Source organism: Triticum urartu, chromosome 3, assembly GCF_003073215.2.
Source record: "Triticum urartu cultivar G1812 chromosome 3, Tu2.1, whole genome shotgun sequence".
Taxonomy (NCBI): Eukaryota; Viridiplantae; Streptophyta; class Magnoliopsida; order Poales; family Poaceae; genus Triticum; species Triticum urartu.
The window spans coordinates 653,371,332-653,386,828 of NC_053024.1; positions in this window are offsets into that span (position 1 = coordinate 653,371,332).

The window sequence follows — 15,497 nt, forward strand, 5'->3', positions numbered from 1 at the left end:
CTTTTCGGTAATGAGATTGAACCAGGTATTGAGATACCGATGATCGAATCTCGGGCAAGTAACATACCTATGACAAAGGGAACAACGTATGTTGTTTTGTGGTCTGACCGATAAAGATCTTCGTAGAATATGTAGGAGCCAATATGAGCATCCAGGTTCCGCTATTGGTTATTGACCGGAGACGTGTCTCGGTCATGTCTACATTGTTCTCGAACCCGTAGGGTCCGCACGCTTAAGGTTTCGATGATAGTTATATTATGAGTTTATAATTTTTGATGTACCGAAGGAGTTCGGAGTCCCGGATGAGATCGGGGACATGACGAGGAGTCTCGAAATGGTCGAGACGTAAAGATCGATATATTGGATGACTATATTCGGACATCGGAAAGGTTCCGAGTGGTTCGGGTATTTTTCGGAGTACCGGGGAGTTACGGGAATACGGGGGAAGAAGTATATGGGCCTTATTGGGCTTTAGGGGAGAGGGAGAGGCACGCCCCCCCCCCATTGACTAGTCCGAATTGGACTAGGGGGAGGGGCGGCGCCCCCTCCTTCCTTCTCTTCCCTCTTCCCCTTCCTTGTCTCCTACTCCTACTACATGGAAGGACTCCTAGTTTGACTAGGAAAGGGGGAATCCTACTCCCGGTGGGAGTAGGACTCCCCTAGGGCGCGCCATAGAGAGGGCCGACCCTCCCCTCCTCCACTCCTTTATATACGGGGGCAGGGGGAACCCCATAGACACACAAATTGATCTTCAAGATCATTCTCTTAGCCGTGTGCAGTGCCCCCTTCCACCATAGTCCTTGATAATATTGTAGCGGTGCTTAGGCGAAGCCCTGCGACAGTAGAACATCAAGATCGTCACCACACCGTCGTGCTGACGGAACTCTTCCCCGACACTTTGCTGGATCGGAGTCTAGGGATCGTCATCAAGCTGAACGTGTGCTAGAACTCGGAGGTGCCGTAGTTTCGGTGCTTGATCGGTCGGGCCGTGAAGACGTACGACTACATCAACCGCGTTGTCATAACGCTTCCGCTGTCGGTCTATGAGGGTACGTAGACTACACTCTCCCCTCTCGTTGCTATAAATCACCATGATCTTGCGTGTGCGTAGCAAAATTTTGAAATTAATACATTCCCAACATGATGATCATCATTATTAGAGCATTTTCCCAGTGAGGAAAGGATGATGGAGACTATGATTCCCCCACAAGTCGGGATGAGACTCCGGACAAAAAAAAGAGGCCATAAAAAAAGAGAAAAGGCCCAAATAAAAAATGAGAGAAAAAGAGAGAAGGGACAATGTTACTATCCTTTTACCACACTTGTGCTTCAAAGTAGCACCATGATATTCATGATAGAGAGTCCCCTATGTTATCACTTTCATATACTAGTGGGATTTTTTCATTATAGAACTTGGCTTGTATATTCCAATGATGGGCTTCCTCAAAATGCCCTTGGTCTTCATGAGCAAGCAAGTTGGATGCACACCCACTTAGTTTCTTTTGTTGAGCTTTCATATACTTATAGCTCTAGTGCATCCGTTGCATGGCAATCCCTACTCACTCACATTGATACCTATTGATGGGCATCTCCATAGCCCGTTGATACGCCTAGTTGATGTGAGACTATCTTCTCCCTTTTTGTCTTCTCCACAACCACCATTCTATTCCACCTATAAGTGCTATGTCCATGGCTCATGCTCATGTATTGCGTGAAGATTGAAAAAGTTAGAGAACACCAAAAGTATGAAACAATTTCTTGGCTTGTCATCGGGGTTGCACATGATTTAAATATTTTGTGTGGTGAAGATGGAGCATAGCCAGACTATATGATTTTGTAGGGATAACTTTCTTTGGCCATGCTATTTTGAGAAGACATAATTGCTTTGTTAGTATGCTTGAAGTATTATTATTTTTATGTCAATATTAAACTTTTGTCTTGAATCTTTCGGATCTGAATATTCATACCACAATTAAGAAGAATTACATTAAAATTATGCCAAGTAGCACTCCGCATCAAAAATTCTGTTTTTATCATTTACCTACTCGAGGACGAGCAGGAATTAAGCTTGGGTATGCTTGATACGTCTCCAACGTATCTATAATTTTTGATTGCTCCATGCTATATTATCTACTGTTTTGGACATTATTGGGCTTTATTTTCCACTTTTACATTATTTTTGGGACTAACCTATTAACCGGAGGCCCAGCCCAGAATTGCTGTTTTTTGTCTGTTTTAGGGTTTCGAAGAAAAGGAATATCAAACGGAGTCCAAACGGAATAAAACCTTTGGGAACGTGATTTTCTCAACGAACAAGACCCAGGCGACTTGGACCCTACGTCAAGACACAAAAGAGGAGGCCACGAGGTAGGGGGCGCGCCCTCCACCCTCGTGGGCCCCCTGTTGCTCCACTGACGTACTCTGTCCTCCTATATATACCTACGTACCCCCAAACGATCAGAGACGGAGCCAAAAACCTAATTCCACCGCCGCAACTTTCTGTATCCACGAGATCCCATCTTGGGGCCTGTTCCGGAGCTTAACCGGAGGGGGCATCGATCACAAAGGGCTTCTACATCAACACCATAGCCCCTCTGATGAAGTGTGAGTAGTTTACCTCAGACCTACGGGTCCATAGTTATTAGCTAGATGGCTTCTTCTCTCTTTTTGGATCTTAATACAATGTTCTCCCCCTCTCTTGTGGAGAACTATTCGATGTAATCTTCTTTTTGCGGTGTGTTTGTTGAGACCGGTGAATTGTGGGTTTATGATCAAGTCTATCTATGAACAATATTTTAATCTTCTCTGAATTCTTTTATGTATGATTGGTTATCTTTGCAAGTCTCTTCAAATTATCAGTTTGGTTTGGCCTACTAGATTGATCTTTCTTGCAATGGGAGAAGTGCTTAGCTTTGGGTTCAATCTTGTGGTGTCCTTTCCCAGTGACAGTAGGGGCAGCAAGGCACGTATTGTATTATTGCCATCGAGGATAACAAAGATGGGGTTTTCATCATATTGCATGAGTTTATCCCTCTACATAATGTCATCTTGCTTAAGGAGTTACTCTGTTTTTAACTTAATACTCTAGATGCATGCTGGATAGCGGTCGATGAGTGGAGTAATAGTAGTAGATGCAGGCAGGAGTTGGTCTACTTGTCTCGGACGTGATGCCTATATACATGATCATACCTAGATATTCTCATAACTATGCTCAACTCTGTCAATTGCTCAACAGTAATTTGTTCACCCACCGTAGAATACTTATGCTCTCGAGAGAAACCACTAGTGAAACCTATGGCCCCCGGGTCTATCTTTATCATATCAATCTCCTACTACTTAGTTATTTCCTTTGCTTCTTTACTTTGCCTTTATTTTACTTTGCATCTTTATCACAAAAATACCAAAAATATTATCTTATCATATCTATCAGATCTCACTCTCGTAAGTGGCCGTGTAGGGATTGACAACCCCTATTCGCGTTGGTTGCGAGGATTTATTTGTTTTGTGCAGGTACAAGGGACTCGCGCATAGCCTCCTACTGGATTGATACCTTGATTCTCAAAAACTGAGGGAAATACTTACGCTACTTTGCTGCATCATCCCTTCCTCTTCGGGGAAAACCAATGCAGTGCTCAAGAGGTAGCACAGGGTGCTGGAACGGGGTCTAGATTGGTCTCTCATGGCTACAGAGCCTTGCGGGGGCGGAACTTCTGATCTAGGGTCTCCACGAGGGTTTTTGGAATATTTGGCAATTTATAGGGCAAGGAGGGGGTGTAGGAGGCCACCGAGGTGGGCACAACCCACCTGGGTGCGCCTGGGCCCCCAGGCGCACCCTTGTGAGTTGTGCCCCCCTCAGGGCACCCCCAGGTGCTTCTCTGGCCCACTGGATGTCTTCTGGTCCATAAGAATCCACAAAAAATTTCACGGTGTTTGGACTCCGTTTGATATTGATTTCCTGCGATGTATAAAACAAGCAAAAACAGCAACTAGCACTTGGCACTGGGTCAATAGGTTAGTCCCAAAAAATGATATAAAGTTGATATAAAATGATTGTAGAATATCCAAGAATGATAATATAACAGCATGTATAATTCATAAATTATAGATATGTTAGAGATGTATCATTTGGCCAACTTGATCTATTTATCTTGCAATGGGAAGAGGTGCTTTGTGATGGATTCGATCTTACGGTGCTTGATCCCAGTGACAGAAGGGGAACCGACACGTATGTATCGTTGCTATTAAGGATAACAAGATGGGGTCTATTTCTACATAAATAGATCTTGTCTACATCATGTCATCGTTCTTATTGCATTACTCTGTTTCTCCATGAACTTAATACACTAGATGCATGCTGGATAGCGGTCGATGTGTGGAGTAATAGTAGTAGATGCAGGCAGGAGTCGGTCTACTAATCTTGGACGTGATGCCTATATAATGATCATTGCCTAGATATCGTCATGATTATTTGAAGTTCTATCAATTGCCCAACAGTAATTCGTTTACCCATCGTTTTCTATTTTTCTCGAGAGAAGCCACTAGTGAAACCTACAGCCCCCGGGTCTCTTCTTTATTATATTTGCCTTTGCGATCTATTTTTATTTGCTTTTATTTTCAGACCTATTAAACCAAAAATACAAAAATACCTTGCTACACTTTACTTTATTTGGCAATCTATCTATCAATTTATTACAACTCTCTCACGTCACTTGCCAATTTTTGGCGCCGTTACCCGAAAGGGATTGACAACCCCTTTAACGTGTCGGGTTGCGAGTATTTGTTATTTGTGTGCAGGTGATGTATACGTAGTGTTGCTTGGTTCTCCTACTGGTTTGATAACCTTGGTCTCATCACTGAGGGAAATACCTACCGTTGTTGTGTTGCATCATCCCTTCCTCTTTGGGGAAGTACCGACGTAGTTCAAGCAAACATCAAGCGTCTTGATCTAACTCTATATATCTTGATGCCCAATATATAAGCAGCTTCACCGAGGTCTTTCACTAAAAAATTCTTATTCAAGTATAATTTTATGCTATCCAGAAAATCTATATCATTCCCGATCAACAATATTTCATCCACATATAATATCAGAAATCCTACAGAGCTCCCACTCACTTTCTTGTAAATACAGGCTTCACCATAAGTCTGTAGAAAACCGTATGCTTTGATCACCACATCAAAGCGTATATTCCAACTCCGAGATGCTTGCACCAGTCCATAGATGGATCGCTAGAGTTTGCACACTTTGTTAGCACCTTTAGGATCGACAAAACCTTCTGGTTGCATCATATACAACTCTTCTTTAAGAAATCCATTAAGGAATGTAGTTTTGACATCCATTTTCCAGATTTCATAATTATAAAATGCGGCAATTGCTAACATGATTCGGACTCACTTAAGCATCGCTCCGGGTGAGAAGGTCTCATCGTAGTCAACTCCTTGAACTTTTTGAAAACCTTTCATAACAGGTCGAGCTTTGTAGATGGTGACATTACCATCAGCGTTTGTCTTCTTCTTGAAGATCCATTTATTCTCAATGGCTTGCCGATCATCGGGCAAGTCCATAAAGTCCATACTTTGTTCTCATACATGGATCCTATCTAAGATTTCATGGCCTCAAGCCATTTATCGGAATTTGGGCTCATCATAGCTTCTTCATAGTTCATAGGTTCGCCTTGGTCTAGTAACATGAAATTCAGAACAGGATTACTGTACCACTCTGGTGTGGATCATGCTCTGGTTGACCTACAAGGTTCAGTAGTAACTTGATCTAAAGTTTCATGGTCATCATCATTAGCTTCCTCTCTAGTTGGTGTAGGCATCACGGGAATGGATTTCTCTGATGTGCTACTTTCCAAATTGAGAGAAGGTACAATTACCTCATCAAGTTCTACTTTCCTCCCACTTACTTTTTTCAAGAGAAACTCCTTCTCTAGAAAGGTTCCATTCTTGACAACAAAGATCTTGCCTTCGGATCTGTGGTAGAAAGTGTACCCAATTGTTTCCTTCGGGTATTCTATGAAGACGCACTTCTCTGATTTGGGTTCGAGCTTATTAGGCTGAAGCCTTTTGACATAAGTGTCGCAACCCCAAACTTTAAGAAATGACAGCTTAGGTTTCTTGCCAAACCACATTTCATATGGTGTCGTCTCAACGGATTTAGATGATGCCCTATTTAACGTGAATGCGGTTGTCTCTAATGCATAACCCCAAAACGATAGTGGTAAATCGGTAAGAGACATCATAGATCGCACCATATCTAATAAAGTGCGATTACGACGATTGGACACACCATTACACTGTGGTGTTCCAGGTGGTGTGAGTTGTGAAACAATTCCACATTATATAAATGAAGGCCAAACTCGTAACTCAAATATTCGCCTCCGCGGTTAGATCGTAGAAACTTTATTTTCTTGTTACGATGATTCTCCACTCCACTCTGAAATTCTTTGAGCTTTTCAAATGTTTCAGACTTGTGTTTCATTAAGTAGATATACCCATACCTACTCAAATCATCTGTGAAGGTCAGAAAATAATGATACCCGCCGCGTGCGTCAATCCTCATCGGACCACATACATCGGTATGTATTATTTCCAATAAGTCATTAGCTCGCCCATTGTTCCGGAGAACGAAGTTTTAGTCATCTTGCCCATGAGGCATGGTTCACAAGTATCTAATGATTCATAATCAAGTGATTCCAAAAGTCCATCTGTATGGAGTTTCTTCATGCGCTTTACACCAATATGACCTAAACGGTAGTGCCACAAGTATGTTGCACTATCATTATCAACTTTGCATCTTTTGGCATCAATATTATGAATATGTGTATCACTACGACCGAGATTCGATAAACCATTTACATTGGGTGTATGACCATAGAAGGTTTTATTCATGTAAACAGAACAACAATTATTCTCTAACTTAAATGAATAACCGTATTGAAGTAAACATGATCAAATCATATTCCTGCTCAACGCAAACATCAAATAACATTTAATTAGGTTCAACACTGATCCCGAAGGTAGAGGGAGTGTGCGATGGTGATCGTATCAACCTTGGAATCACTTCCAACACACATCGTCACCTTGCACTTAACTAGTCTCTATTTATTCTGCAACTCCTGTTTTTGAGTTACTAATCTTAGCAACTAAACCGGTATCAAATACCCAAGGGTTGCTATGAACACTAGTAAAGTACACAGCAATAACATGTATATCAAATATACCTTTGTTCACTTTGCCATCCTTCTTATCCGCCAAGTATTTGGGGCAGTTCCGCTTCCAGTGATCATTTCCTTTGCAGTAGAGGCACTCAGTTTCAGGCTTGGGTCCAGCTTTGGGCTTCTTCATGGGAGCGGCAGCTTGCTTTTCATTCTTCTTGAAGTTCCCTATCTTTCCCTTGCCCTTTTTCTTGAAACTAGTGGTCTTGTTAATCATCCACACTTGATGCTCTTTCTTGATTTCTACCTTTGCCGATTTCAACATTGTGAAGAGCTCGGGAATCATTTTCATCATCCCTTGCATATTATAGTTCATCACAAAGTTATAGTAGCTTGGTGATAGTGACTAGAGAATTTTGTCATCACTATCTTATCTGGAAGATTAACTCCCACTTGATTCAAGTGATTGTAGTACCCCAGACATTCTGAGCACATGCTCACTAGTTGAGCTATTCTCCTCCATCTTGTAGGCAAAGTACTTGTAAGAGGTCTCATACCTCCTAACACGGGCATGAGTCTGAAATGCTAATTTCAGCTCTTGGAGCATCTCATATGCTCCGTGGCATTCAAAACATTTTGAAGTCTCAATTTTAAGCCGTAAAGCATGACGCACTAAACTATAAAGTAGTCATCATATCGAGCTTGTCAAACGTTCATAACGTCTGCATCTGCTCCTGCAATAGGTATGTCACCTAGCGGTGCATCAAGGACATAATTCTTCTGTGCAGCAATGAGGATAATCCTCAGATCATGGAACCAGTCTTCATTATTGCTACTATCATCTTTCAACTTAGTTTTCTCTAGGAACATATCAAAAATATAGGGGAGCTACATCGCGAGCTATTGATCTACAACATAGATATGCAAAAACTGTTAAGACTAAGTCCATGATAAACTAAGTTCAATTAATCAAATTACTAAAGAACCCCCACTTAAATAGACATCCCTCAAGTCATCTAAGTGACACGTGATCCAAATCAACTAACCCATGTCGATCATCACGTGAGATGGGGTAGTCATCAATGGTGAACATCTCTATGTTGATCATATCTATATGATTCGCGTTCGACCTTTCGGTCTCCAGTGTTCCGAGGCCATGTCTGTACATGCTAGGGTCGTCAAGTTTAACCCAAGTATTTCGCATGTGCAAAACTATCTTGCACCTATTGTATGTGAATGTAGAGTCTATCACACCCGATCATCACATGGTGTCTCAACACAACGAACTGTAGCAATGGTGCATACTCAGGGAGAACGCTTTTACCTTGAAATTTAGTGAAGGGATCATCTTATAATGCTACCGCCGTACTAAGCAAAATAAGATGCATAAAATATAAACATCACATGCAATCAAAATATGTGACATGATATGGCCATCATCATCTCGTGCTTTTGATCTCCATCTTCAAAGCATCGTCATGATCTCCATTTTCACCGGATTGACACTTTGATCTCCATCGTTGCATCATGGTCGTCTCACCAACTATTGCTTCTACAACTATGGCTAACGCATAGTGATAAAGTAAAGCAATTACATGGCGTATGCATTTCATACAATAAAGAGACAACCATAAGGCTCCTGCCGGTTGCCAGATATCTTACAAAACATGATCATCTCATACAATAACGTATATCACATCATGTCTTGACCATATCACATCACAACATACCATGCAAAAACAAGTTAGACGTCCTCTACTATGTTGTTGCAAGTTTTACGTGGCTGGTGCGGGTTTCTAGCCAGAACCGTTCTTACTTACGGCAAAAACTACAACGGTGTTTCGTCAAGTTTGCTGTTTTAACTTCTTCAAGGACCGGCCGCAGTCAAATTCGATTCCACGGAAGTAGGAGAAACAGACACCCGCCAGCCACCTTTATGCAAAACTAGTTGCATGTCAGTTGGTGGAACCGGTCTCATGTGCGTGGACATGTAAGGTTGGTCTGGGCCGCTTCATCCCAAAATACCGCCGAATCAAAATAAGACATTGGTGGTAAGCAGTATGACTATCACCGCCCACAACTCTTTGTGTTCTAATCGTGCATATCATCTACGCATAGATCTGGCTCATGATGCCACTGTTGGGAATCATTGCATGGAAAACAAAAGTTTTCTACGCACACCCAATGATCTATCCATGGAGATGCATAGCAATGAGGGGGAGAGTGTGTCTACGTACCCTCGTAGACCGTAAGCGGAAGCGTTTCATAACGCGGTTGATGTTTTGCGCTTCAACCGATCAAGTACCGAACGCACAGCACCTCCGCGTTCTGCACACCTTCAGCTCGGTGATGTCCCTCGCCATCTTGATCCAGCAAGATGTCGACGTAGTAGATGAGTTCCGTCAACACGATGGCGTGGTGACGGTGATGATGAAGTGATCTCCGCAGGGCTTCACCTAAGCACTATGAAAAATATGACTGGGGTGTAAACGGTGGAGGAGGCGCCTCACACGGCTAGGCAATTGTGCGGTATGTGCTAGGCGCCCCCTCCCACACATATATAGGTGGGAGTGAGGGAGGAGCAGCCAAAGGAAGCGCCCAAGTAGGAGGAATCCTACTTGGGGTCCCTCCCAAGCCGCACCCCCTTCTTTCCTTATTTGGAGTGCGGGGAAAGGCAGGGGAGGGTGGTGCCCCTCCCTTTCCTTTCTCCCATGATAGGGAAAGGCAGGAGGGGCTAGCCCTCCCCCTTTTCCTTCCCTAGGGCTGTCCAAACAAGTGGAGGGGCGCACCACCCCCTAGTGGGCTGGTTTGTCCCTCCCTTTGGCCCATTATGCCCATAACTTGTCGGGGGGTGCTGTCGGTGTCAAAACCGGCGGATCTCGGGTAGGGGGTCCCGAACTGTGCGTCTAAGGTCGATGGTAACAGGAGACAAGGGACACGATGTTTACCCAGGTTTGGGCCCTCTCTATGGAGGTAATACCCTACGTACTGCTTGATTGATATTGATGAGTATGAGTATTACAAGAGTTGATCTACCTCGAGATTGTAATGGCTGAACCCTAGAGGTCTAGCTTGTATGGCTATGATAATGAGTGTCCTATCCGGACTAAGTCCTCCGGTTTATATAGACACCGGGAGGATCTAGGGTTACACAAGGTCGGTTACAAAGAAGGGAATCTACATATCCGGTCATCAAGCTTGCCTTCCACGCCAAGGAGAGTCCCATCCGGACTCGGGTGCAGTCTTCGGTCTTTGTATCTTCACAGCCCATCAGTCCGGCCCATGGCTAACAGGTCGGATGCTTAAGGACCCCTTAGTCCAGGACTCCCTTAGTAGCCCCTGAACCTGGCTTCAATGACAAGGTATCCGACGCGTAGTGCTTTCTTCGGCATTGCAAGGCAGGTTCCTCCTTCTGAACTCCAAAATAGTCTTCGGACGAATTGATTGTGTCCGGACCTGTAACATACAGTCATAGAGCGTATAGTATTCTACGAATCCAACCTGCTGGAAACTTTTAGCAATGTGACGTCATGCTTCTCAGTCATTATTTCGGACCGTTTCCCGTCCCGTCGTCCCACTTTTCGGGGCGTGGTTGTCCTTGACACGTCTTGTCGAAGCAGAGATCGTGTCCCCCAATTGCGGGATTTTCATCAATACAAGCGTGGGTAACCCAACCATCCTTCGGGAAAGATTCCTTAGGAATAGGCAGGTTCTTAGGCTCGGGAGGAGGCGTTCAATACCCGCTGCCTTTATAAAGGAACCAAGGGCCGTCTTTTATGCCAAACCTTTCCTCAGCCTTCTCGACCTCGAGTTCTAGCACCCAAGGTTCGACTTCATCGTTTCAAGCCTCCCATCATGTCTGGACCCAGCTCCCAAGGCCGATGGGCGGCTTCCTCCGTCACGGAGGAGGATATCGCAAAGCTTCGGGCGGCCAGATATGTGACCATGGAGGTGCACCACCGGCTTCCTACTCAAGGACAGGTTATTCCGACCCCCAGATCTGGCGAGAGGGTTGTATTCATCTCCCACTTCCTCCGAGGGCTAGGGTTTGCTCTTCACCCCTTCGTCCGGGGGCTAATGTTTTATTATGGGCTAGATTTTCATGACCTAGACCCGGACTCTATCCTCCACATCTCGGTGTTTATCATTACATGCGAGGCCTTCCTTCGAATCCCCCCACACTTCGGCTTATGGCTCAAGACCTTCCGTGTGAAGCCGAAGGTAGTCGACGGGGAACAGGTGGAGTGCGGCGGTGCTATGATCAGCCAATTCACCAGCACTCCTTGGCCGAATGGTTCTTTTACCGAAACTTCCAATCACTGGCATCGGGAGTGGTTTTACATTACAGAGCCCCGCAGCACCAAGTGGGTAGCTGCACCCATATTCCATCCTGGCCCACCGTTACAGTTTGTATCATGGGTCAACAAGGGGCTGCACTGGGGATCAGTTGATGAAGTGCGACTTTACAGAGCCGCATCTGAACCCTCCTCGAGAGAGACATCGATCTTGTCAACGTGATCCAAGTGATGTTAGTTCACCGAATCCTGTTGTGCCAGCGCAGGTCTCGCCGCATGTGGGAGTTTAATCCAGGAGGACCACAAACCCTTCAACACTTCTTCGGCACCACACACAAAGGGATGTGGAAGTTATTTTTCGGGAAGTGGAAACACTGGCCGAACATCACCGAAGATGCTGGCCTTAACTACAACCGCCCGGATACCCGGTAAGCACTTAGCTCCCGAACACTTTATAATTATGCATACCGTAATATGGTACTAAGCAATCTATCTTCTTCCAAGGCTGGACAAAGAAGGCGGAGCTAATTATGTGTTCGGCCCCTCTGCCCGAGGGCCCAGCGAATCCTGTTCTAACAAGGATGCTGGCCCTGGCACCATGCCAAAAGCCTGTGAAGGAGGGCGAGGTGGAGAGTGAGAGGACCAAAGATGGCCCCTATGCCAAGGGTGCATCGAACATTGTGTCTGGAGGAATCAAAGTCCCCCTATCCGAAGACAAAAGTGAAGGGGGGCACTATCTCCATTCCTCCTAGGAAGAGAAGGGCCGCCTCCGAAGATGGGGAGAAGTAGCCTTCTAAGCAAGGCAAGATGCTTCAGGAGGCCGGCTCGGGCTTGGAGGATGTCGAAGCGCAGTCTCATGACGAGGACAAGCCTCAGGCCAAATTGTAAGTGAATCAAAGTTGTTTTAAACATGTCTCGTTCCTTTCTTATAATGCCCGGAATGTATATTCTTTGTTTTTGTAGGTCAGCACGCAGTCTTCCTCAACAATCCTTTTCCTCGGGGAACCTTCTCCCAGAGATGATGGAAAGCGAGACGCCCCCACCGGATTCCCCGTCCAATAGGGCAGACGACTTGGAGGTGTCGTCGCGGAGGGTCTACCCCGACCAACAAGTGGTGCAAGGGATGATGAAGACATTGCCCGAAGGTAATACTTCGGTGGCCCAGGGTCCAGGGGACAACAGTGAAGGCCCCGGACAGTCTGATATACAATCGGATATGAACGAATGGATCCCTTCAAAGGCTGGTCGTACTCTTACGGCAGCCTCCGGAGACCCAAAGGCGCCGGATATCTTGAAGAACATGCTGCGGCAGGCGTCCGTCTCAGAAGAACATCATACCTTAATGGGAACGGTGGTTGAAAAGGTCCAGTCCATGAAGAGCGGATTGGATGAGGCTTTTGCGAGCCTACTAAGAGGCTTCGAGGTTTGTACTGTAATATGTGCAATTGTGTTTTATTCGCAAAATACACCTGTGTATAGATAGTAGCCCCTGAGACTCAGGTTGGCTTCCCATGGGAGGTGAACGAAGGATCAAGAAGAAACATTCAAGGACTAATCCGATTGACTTGAACACAGGCTGATTCCCCCTGGCTACTTCCCAGACTATGGAAATTGCTGAGCTACAACGAAAGCTTGATATGGTCGGGGATGACATTGCGTTAATCAATCTGCGTCTTAACGAATCACAAGGTATGTGTTCGGGGCAGTCCCTTCACATACATGTTTGTGATATAAGCATAATGCTGAAATTTATATACTGTAATATGCATGGCTGCAGATGGTGCTGACGCCGTTGAAATTCTTCGGGCGGAGCTGGCCCGGGCCAAGGAGAAAGCCCGGTGTAGTAATGTGGCTGCCGAAAAGGCATCGGCTGATTTAAAGGCCGAACGAGCTGCTCAGCGTTAAGACGAGGAGAAGATATCCACGATGGCGCTCGAACTAAAAAATGTTGCTAGCCACTGTAAACTCCTTGAGAAGGAGAATGAAGCCAAAACAGCTGAAGTTGACAAGGCCTTACGAGAGGCGAGGGAAGGGCAGTTTGAATCCAGAGCTGCCCGTGAGGAGATCCGGTAAGCTAGGGAGATTATGGCTGGTGAGCCATTTTTGCTACAGACTAAGTTCGGCGATCCGAACTATGCTCAGCTTAACCAATTATGGAGTTCTCCGGACGAGTTTTTAGACTTGTCGAAGAGTTCTTCCGATGCGGCGCAGTTTTACCAGGCGCGAGAGGGGTATGCAATAGAGAAGCTTTTCTGGTCGCAATTCAGCGCTTCGAAGCGCCCCTGTTGCTAAATGAGCAGATGTCCCAGTGGGCCGAGCTTCATAGGATATCCGGCGCTGCCATGAAGAATGTCATAACCCGGTTATGGCCAACTAAGCCTGTTCCAAATAGTTACTTCGGCTTGGTGCAATGGCTTGTTGAAGCGGTGCCACGTATCGACGCTGTGAAGCGGTCGGTGTGCATCGAGGGTGCACAGATGGCCCTTGCCCGAGTCAAGACATTCTGGGGGAAGATGAAGGCCATCGATGTTGCAGTGAAGAGTCCACCCAAGGGCAAGGACCACCAAGAACCGAAGCATTATTTTGAAAACGTCCTAGTGGCTGCCCGCTTGATAGAGGGTCAGTGCTCGAAAGACATAATGTTCGAGTGAGGTCTATGAGAATTGTAGGAGACAATTTTATAGTTAATCTGTTTTTATATGTTGCTTGAAAGTTTGTGTTCCTCCTGTGCGGCCGTTTTAATATAATCTGAAAGTTTTCCAGTCGTCGGCTTCAGCCCCCTCATGGGAAGTATGGGGGTGTTCGGAAAAGCATTTGATCACTCTTGACACAATGTCTTGGTCCGTGAAGGAGGTGTCAATGCGGCGAACCAGGCAACCAGACTATAGGGCGTTAACACTTTCACTTAGCCATAGGAGTTTTATGGTGGGTCTATGACATAGCCCCTGGTATGTATGCGGCATATTCATACGATGCGTGTACATATTTGACCGAAAAGAGGTCCTTCGTGTGAAACGGAGGAATCGCTAGAGATTCCGATAAGTCATCGAGTGGTTGACCAGCTCTCGCTGCATCATGACAGTCGGTTTTCGGCTTTCTCTACTGAGGTGCTGAGCCAGGTGAACCGGAAGCACAATCGCAGTAGTTCTCCCTTTACTACCCTAGCTAATAGAGCGAAATGTAGGATAGCAAGCACAGGAGCCGGGCAACCCAACTATTGACCCAAGACATGATTCGGAGCTGATGCATATAAGGCCAAACTCGCGACGCCGAAGTACGCTACAAAAGCTGTTCGGACTTTGTTGGCAACTCAATTGTTCCCGTACCGAGCCCCTGGCAAGTTTAAGCCGGGGTATATCTGTGAAACAACCATAGGAGGTGTGTTCAATTGCGGAAAGATGCGGATAAATAATACTGGTAATGTGAACTGGGACCTGAGCAATATGCCAAAGATTACTTGATATATATAAAGGCCACGACCCCGGCTATTTGATATGCCCTCGGTCGAAGGCAAAGGAAAAAGGCATGTTACAGGCTTGAAAAAGAGTGCGGTCTACAAAAAGTTATTTTGGACCTTCTGTCGCACGTCTGCGCTGCCTGTCCTCGGCGAGCGGAATCCTTGAAGGAAGTAGCCCCGTAGGTGAGTGTACGGATCCGAACTCCGATAGAGTCGGTTTTAGATGTTTCTCCTTTGCCCACCTGTTTTTAAGAGGTAATGAAGAAAGAAAGAAAAAGGGAAAGTAGATTAAAAATGTTACCGGAGTGCTTGCAGACTTGTCCGTATTATGCTTCCGCCAATGCCCATGGTAGCTTAAGCGTGTAGTTATGTATGCGCGGTATAGTTTTAACGGGTATATGAGATGGGCAACGGAAGCCAAATTGCTATTTCTGCTCCGGATTTGATCAATCTTCAGGGGAAATTGCTTCTGGCCTTCGGCACTTGGCTGGTGAACCGTTTCGTCGTCCCTATTGCCTAGCGGCCCCCTTCCCTTGTGTTCGGCGTTGAGCTTGCCGTCCTGCTTGAGGACCCAACAGTTTCTGT